The sequence below is a fragment of the Onychostoma macrolepis genome, chromosome 03 (assembly GCF_012432095.1).
Source record: "Onychostoma macrolepis isolate SWU-2019 chromosome 03, ASM1243209v1, whole genome shotgun sequence".
Classification (NCBI taxonomy): Eukaryota; Metazoa; Chordata; class Actinopteri; order Cypriniformes; family Cyprinidae; genus Onychostoma; species Onychostoma macrolepis.
The window spans coordinates 54,495,984-54,503,128 of record NC_081157.1 but is presented as its reverse complement, the minus strand read 5'-3'; positions in this window follow the sequence as shown (position 1 = coordinate 54,503,128).

The window sequence follows — 7,145 nt, the reverse complement described above, 5'->3', positions numbered from 1 at the left end:
AAGCATTTTGATAGGAAAGGATGATGAACACTAAAAAACAGAAAAAAACGCATACAAATATTTCGGACTCAGTGGCCAAAACTGGCCATCCAAAATGTAGAAACGCACATCTAAACACTGCTTAATAAAGTATGAACAGACACAGACTATAAATAAAATCTAATAAAGAGAGTCAGTAAGGGTTTGCATTAGGATTTGTTTAGTATCTGGTTTTTGTTGTTCAGATTTGCTGCTGGGAATAATTTGTATATTCTCTATTTTTTTTTTCAGTCTTATTTCAGTAAGCAAACAAATACTGCATTTGTTTGTAATTAGAATAATACCCGCTGGCAAGAGGAAGTTTATTGGTTTTATGTTCGCTCGTTGCATCCATGGCTGTAACCAGGGTTTGATATTGAGTGAGGTCTGGACTGGGGTGTTAAGAATAGTGCTATACCTACAAATACAACTCATTATATACACTCTTAACTTTAAGAGAAAGACATGTAGATGTAACGTGTCCGAGCACCCTATGGGCTTTTTTTGATTATTGTCAGTGTAAGGGCTGATGATGCAGTGTTGCCAGAAATTGCTACGATAGTCAAGTCAAGCCAACTCACTTTTATTTTAACAATACAGATTGTGTCAAAACACTTAACAGTATCAAATTGGAGGACAGAGTGTCAGTAATGTATAATGATAAGATTAAACACTCAATTTTCAATTTTCAGTTAAAGGCATTTCATTATTGAATTCAGAGATGTCATTGTCTAGCTCAGTTTAGTTTAAATAGTATCTGTGCAATCAAATCGGCGATAATCGCTAGAAATTAAGTGTCCCCAACTGAGCAAGCCAGAGGCGACAGCGGCAAGAAACCAAAACTCCCTCTGAGACAGAATGGAGAAAAAACCTTGGGAGAAACCAGACTCAGTCGGGGGTCAGTTCTCCTCTGACCAGACGAATTTTATGTGTGTTTTTGTGTGTGTGTGGGCAACATCATAATGTTATTTTTACACAGACATTGGTAGGTCTGTTAGTAAAATCTGTTGACTTCAGCAATCTTTGCTGCATTATATGCCACTGGTGACCATTCAAAAATGGGGGAAAAACACTGTTCAAAGTTTGCATGCCTGTAACTCCAGAAGTGTTAAATATATCTTAATGCCCTTTTAGATACTGGGTCTTAACAATCTTTCCTTTTGGCATCTTAATTTTTAAGGCCCTGAATGGTTTAATTCCAGAGATATTGAGATCTCGGTGCAGCTCCATGTCCACATTGTTGTATCTAACCCATTTTCAATGGTTAAAAACCAAATGTGGTTTTGTGTTTATTTAGTCATCACTGTTGACACTGTCAAATATGCAAATAATAACAGTAACCTAGGGTTTAGTAATGTACATCAGATTATTAATGACAATGATTAATTGTTAACTATAGGTAAAGTATGAACAGTGTGAAACGTAAAATAAGATTACCCAGGATCCCATTTATCTGGGGTTATCCAGTGTTAATTCAAGTGTGAGACATCTTAATTAATTAAGGTATTATCAGTGACTCTGGCATGAGGTTTTACTGTAGAGGTCTGCGCGGGACTGTTTTATTAGTCCCGCTCCCGGGAGGTTATATTCCACACACACCTGCTCCCGCGATAAATTCACTCTTTGTTCACCTGCTGTCCACTAATTTTCTTCCTGACCCGACCAGAATCTCACATTTAAATTCCCGCTACTGAAAGAGAGAGATAGGCTAACAAATAAAATTGATATTTTGCTGCAGTAAGAAAAAAGTGTATCCACACTTTGCTCTGCCATCCTTATTCTGCACTTTCACTCATCGATAGCCTGCCTGTTCTGTCTGAGGGCCGTATATTTACCACCGGTGCAGGATGCTCTGAGGACCGTATGCACATGCTGCGCACAGACACCGCAAATAAAATGCGTGACACAGAAAACATTGGTCCATGCGTGCAGCGCTGCATAACAGCCCTGAGTGCAGGCTTAACCGGTGCTCGATAAGAGTGAGTAAAGCGCAAATGTGCTGTTCTGAAACACCAGATTTACCGACTGCAACCGCGTGTTATTCTGAAATGTAATCCCGCATTGCAAGAAATCTGGTTGGTCCCGTAGGAATGCAGACCTCTATTTTACTGTAGATTTGAAACTCTCGTTCTAACATCCTACCTCCTGTACTTCAGATCAGTAAAGAAGATGTGTGCAGATCTTCAGGAAGCAGAAGAGAAGGAAAGCACCAGACCCAGACGGTGTGACACCAGTCTGTCTGAAATCCTGTGCTGACCAGCTGTCCTCCATCTTCTCACAGATCTTCAACAGACCACTGGAGCTGTGCGAAGTCCCTTCATGCTTCAAACGCTCCTCATCCCAAAGAAACCCAAGATAACAGGACTCAATGACTACAGACCTGTAATGTCTGTGGTCATTTGAAAGACTGGTGTTGGCTTGTATGAAGGACATCACTGGACCCCCTGCAGTTTGCTTACCGAGTAAACAGGTCTGTGGATGATGCAGTTAACATGGGACTGCATGTCATCCTGCAGCATCTGGACAAAACAGGGACTTATGTGAGGATCCTGTTTGTGGACTTTAGTTCGGCCTTCAACACCATCATCCAAACACTCCTCCAGACCAAATTAACCCAGTTCTCTGTCCCTAGCTCTATCTATCAGTGGATCACCAGCTTTCTGACAACAGCAAGTGAGACTGGGGACATTCATGCACCACCAGCACTGGTGCCAGGGAATCACTGGTGAGAAGAAGTAATTTGCCGGTACAAGGCTTATCGTGTGATGAATGAGTTGATGAAGTAATAATTTCTTTATGAACTGGTTAAAATAATCTTAAACTATTGGGTTATTTCGCATCAAACACAAGACAACTTTAAGCAAATAGTGTATAAATAGTGTCTACATTAATTCTAATTCTATTTCTATACAATAAAAATAAAACGTTCTTGAATTAAAAAGCATTGGACAAACTATGCGAAAAAAAATAAATAAATAAAAATTCATTGTTTTCCCTCAAAGCGTTAAAAGTTGCACCTGGTGGAGTTTGAAATTAACATCAAACTGCTTATGTTTCACACAAATGCTGGCACAGAAGTGCATGTTCGGCCAGAATCGCCCAGATCTCGTGCATCTTCGTAAGCGGAGCTGCACGGAAAGTTACAAAAAATGTTGTGCACACCGCCACGCGAAACGACGTCGCGTACACTCAAAGCGAACTTCCGCCAACACCGTGATGACATCATATTTGGCACGCGCACCTAAACGAACTTGCGGACACGTCGAGTATAAATCAGCCTTCAGTGGAGACCATGTCAACTAGATGAGCCCCAGAGACTGACCCCCAGCGAAAACCTCATCAACTAGACAGTCATCGGCACAAGACCAAAGGAACCTGTGCTGCAGCCTGGAATTAAACCACACCATGTTGGTTTGGTGTGGCCAGAGGAGAACTTCCCCCCGACTGAGCCTGGTTTCTCCCAAGGCTTTTTTTTTTCCTATTTCTGTCACCGATGGAGATTTGGTTCCTTGCTGCTGTCGTCTTTGGCTTGCTTAGTTGGAGACACTTCATTTCTGGCAAAGTTGTCGACTTGATTGCACAGATACTGTTTAAACTGAACTGAGCAGGACAATGACATCACTGAGTGTTTACTATTGTCCTCTTGCACTATAGACACACTGTTTTCCTGTTTAATACTGTAAAGCTGCTTTGACACAATCTGTATTGTATAAAGCACTATACAAGAAAAAAAAAAAATTGTAAAAGCCTGGGAGAAAAGAGCCTTAAGGGGAGAGACTTCAGTCCAGGAAACAGAGCCAGGTCAGATACTTTTATAGTTAACAAATAGGGATGGGCTGCAAAGAGGACACTTTCAAGAGTCAGAAGTCAGTCTAGCAGTCATACAATGGGCCCTAGATATAGGAGCCACTAAGGGCAGGAAGTGGTTATTCAGTATAAAACCTAGTGCAGTGTGTCTAGTTGTCTTCATGCTGTTCTGCTGTAGAGTGTGAAAAAGCTGGAAGACAGTATGCAGAGGGTGCTTCTGTTTCCAAAATGTTTCTGTAACAAAATATGTGACTCCCTGTCTGGAAGCGGCAGGGTGCACATGCAAATTTGAACAGCACAAAAAGTCTTATCTCTCTACATGACCAAATTTGCGCTGAGCGCTATTACCGATTTCTATGTTCTGGACATATCTGTGTTCATATCACTAATTTGCATTGCAAATAGTGGAATCTATCATTGGTGCACAAGGCGCTGTCAAACCTGACCTTTGAACTGCTTCTTTACATGGTGGGGATTTTATATGCTTCCCGTCGCATCAAAGCAGTGACACAATATCAAGAGACCAAACCCGAAAGGGAACGTCTTGGGTTACTCTCTTAACCATGGTTCCCTGAGAGGATGGAAAGAGTCATTGCGTAAAGCAGCCGTGTAAAAGCTTTCTGGTGATTCCTGGTGCTATCGTTCAGTCGAAGGTTCCAAAAGGATATAGAGCTCAGTGTGGGCTATAAAGGAGCAGGCCCTTCCACGAATGAGCGCCACTGGCTACTGCAAGCACATTATTCAATCAGGCTTCAGCATTTCAGAAGAATGGGTTTCCCCGTAGCATCAAAGCGATGATAATGTATAGAGATAGTGTGTATATAATGTATAGATAATGTATGGAGACTCGAAAGGGAACCATGGTTATGTGAGTAACCCGAGACATTTACATGAATCGCTCTCCATCATTTTAGCACCAGTCACTGAATAGTCCATGCAAACCATCTATAATTGAATTAATTTGTGGTTAGTTATAGTTTAACTATAGTAACCACTGATTTTGGTTTTAGTTTTCATGAGCTCCCTCTAAATGTATTATAAAATGATGTTTTATAACATTTACCACATTACTACTGTAACTTTAGAGTAGATAATAATGATACAGTATTTTGAGTTATGATAGTAATTTAGTTTAATTTATCAGCGATACTCGCCTTCAGTCATAAAAAGATGCCATTAAACAAATATTAAAATATATGTTAATCTATCTTAAATATCTTTGTTGTTTCTACATTAATTTGAAGAATGAATGTGAAATTATTGTAAAATAAATTTTAATATTTAAAAACTTTAATATTAGGTGGGATTAATCATGAGATTGTTGATAACCGAATCATGAAGATGATTAGCTGAACTCTGGCCCTTGGTGATTCAGAGAATGAATGCAAGTCAACGGGTGCCACCACTTTGTAAGACAAAAAGCATATATAGACAACACATTATAACATTATGACCAGGAAAACAAGAGTCTGATGTATTAAAATTAATAATTGGACATCAACATAGCAAACTGAACTTCAAGCTGCTTTACTTTTAGCCTGAATACGAGAACGAGATTGAGAAGTTATTCAGATTGTAATAAACACTAGAAAAATATCTGTAAAGCACGACACAAATCAGTTATTTATCTTAATAAGAATTATGTGAAATATGGTTCTTATTCTGACCCCATAATACAAACCTTAAATGATTAAATATTTATTTCTACTGTATAATTTGCTTTTTGAAATGTTAGATTTTAAGTAAAAACACTGAAATGCTAAATAACACAAGCTTTACTGATATAGCTTGAGTACATAAATACATTTTATAAATGCAAACACGTGGAACAAAGTGAATTACATTATTGCGAAACCTCAATGAAAACCATTACTTTATGTCCAGTCATGCACACAAGTTAAATATGAATAATAACCTGCAATCTGTCTGTTCAGTGAAGCTTCAGCAGCTCAACACATTCTCCAAATAGCTTTCCCAACACTGCATATAGTTCCAATGCTTTATTATCGTAATGATAAACACACTGGTTTGTAGCACAGTTTTGTAGACAGCAGAATCAGTTTTGGGTGAATTTGATTCAAATTAAAACTTTGACCGATGCTCAAAGAACCGACTCAAACGAGACATTCATTTTTGAATCGTAGTGCTTTCTCTCATTTTCTAAATATTTGTCAAATTTCGTTTGTAATAACTTGAGGAGGCATTTACTCAAGCAGTGCTCGATCGCATCACAGGAGTCACACACACCGAGTTATTCTCTGCTGCTTTCTGAGCAGATACAGCAGCATTAGCCTGTCCTCTACTGGTCATCAACTGACAACTCACTCCACAACACATGACAATACGAATTTATACTGCGAAATATTTAATCAAATTGATTTTCTACTGAAAGGCTGCATGATTCAATCGACTTCACGACAAAAGTGGTATTACAGAACGAACGACTCTTATGAACCGGTTCTTTTTAGTCATTCTCAGATTTTTGAGCCAAGTGGATTTTGAATGCGGCTTCCAAAAGACAAAAAATATGATATTTAAATTTAAATGTCATACAATCACACTGTCGTGATTAGAAGGTGCAGCACAGCATCAGCTGCTAGATTCACTTCTGTGTTCGCTGCAGGCGCTGAGCCAGACACAGACGCGTTTCTACAGCGCTGCGCGTTACAGCCAATCACACGCCGTGCTGTTGAGCTTATGAACACAACAGCCAATCAGAGGCGTTCGGATGAGTCATCGCTGGAATGCTGGTGTTCTGTTCTCTAAAGACTCTCTCATCAGAAACAACCTGCAGATGTGCGAAGAAGGATATTCATTTCAGTGTAAACAGCTTCAGTGATTATAATAAGAGTTTTTGAGAGTGCTTAAAATGTTCTTTGCTTTCTTTCTGTACAATGTAAGTGTTAATTAGTAAATTACAATGTTTTTATTAGATTCACATTAAATACTAAGTCAAAGTCAAACACAGTGTTAATTAGTAAATTACAATGTTTTTATCAAATTCCCATTAAATACAAAGTCAGTCGTATTAAAAATATTTTATGGCATGCCACCCAGATCTGGTACTTAAGTAAAAAGATGAGGGTTTATGCGTAGTTAATAAATTACACTATTAGGTTACTTTGCCCACCGCCCGTTATAGATTGATTAATCTGTAAAGGTGCAAAATGCATTTACTTTCACATATTGGAGAATCGAGATTATTCATGATATTGCTAACACGTTTGGTAATATTTAGAATAAAAGGTAAAAAAATAAAATAAAGCATAAGCCTAAGCATAAGCCTATATCATGTATACTTATATGGCTGCACCCCCCCC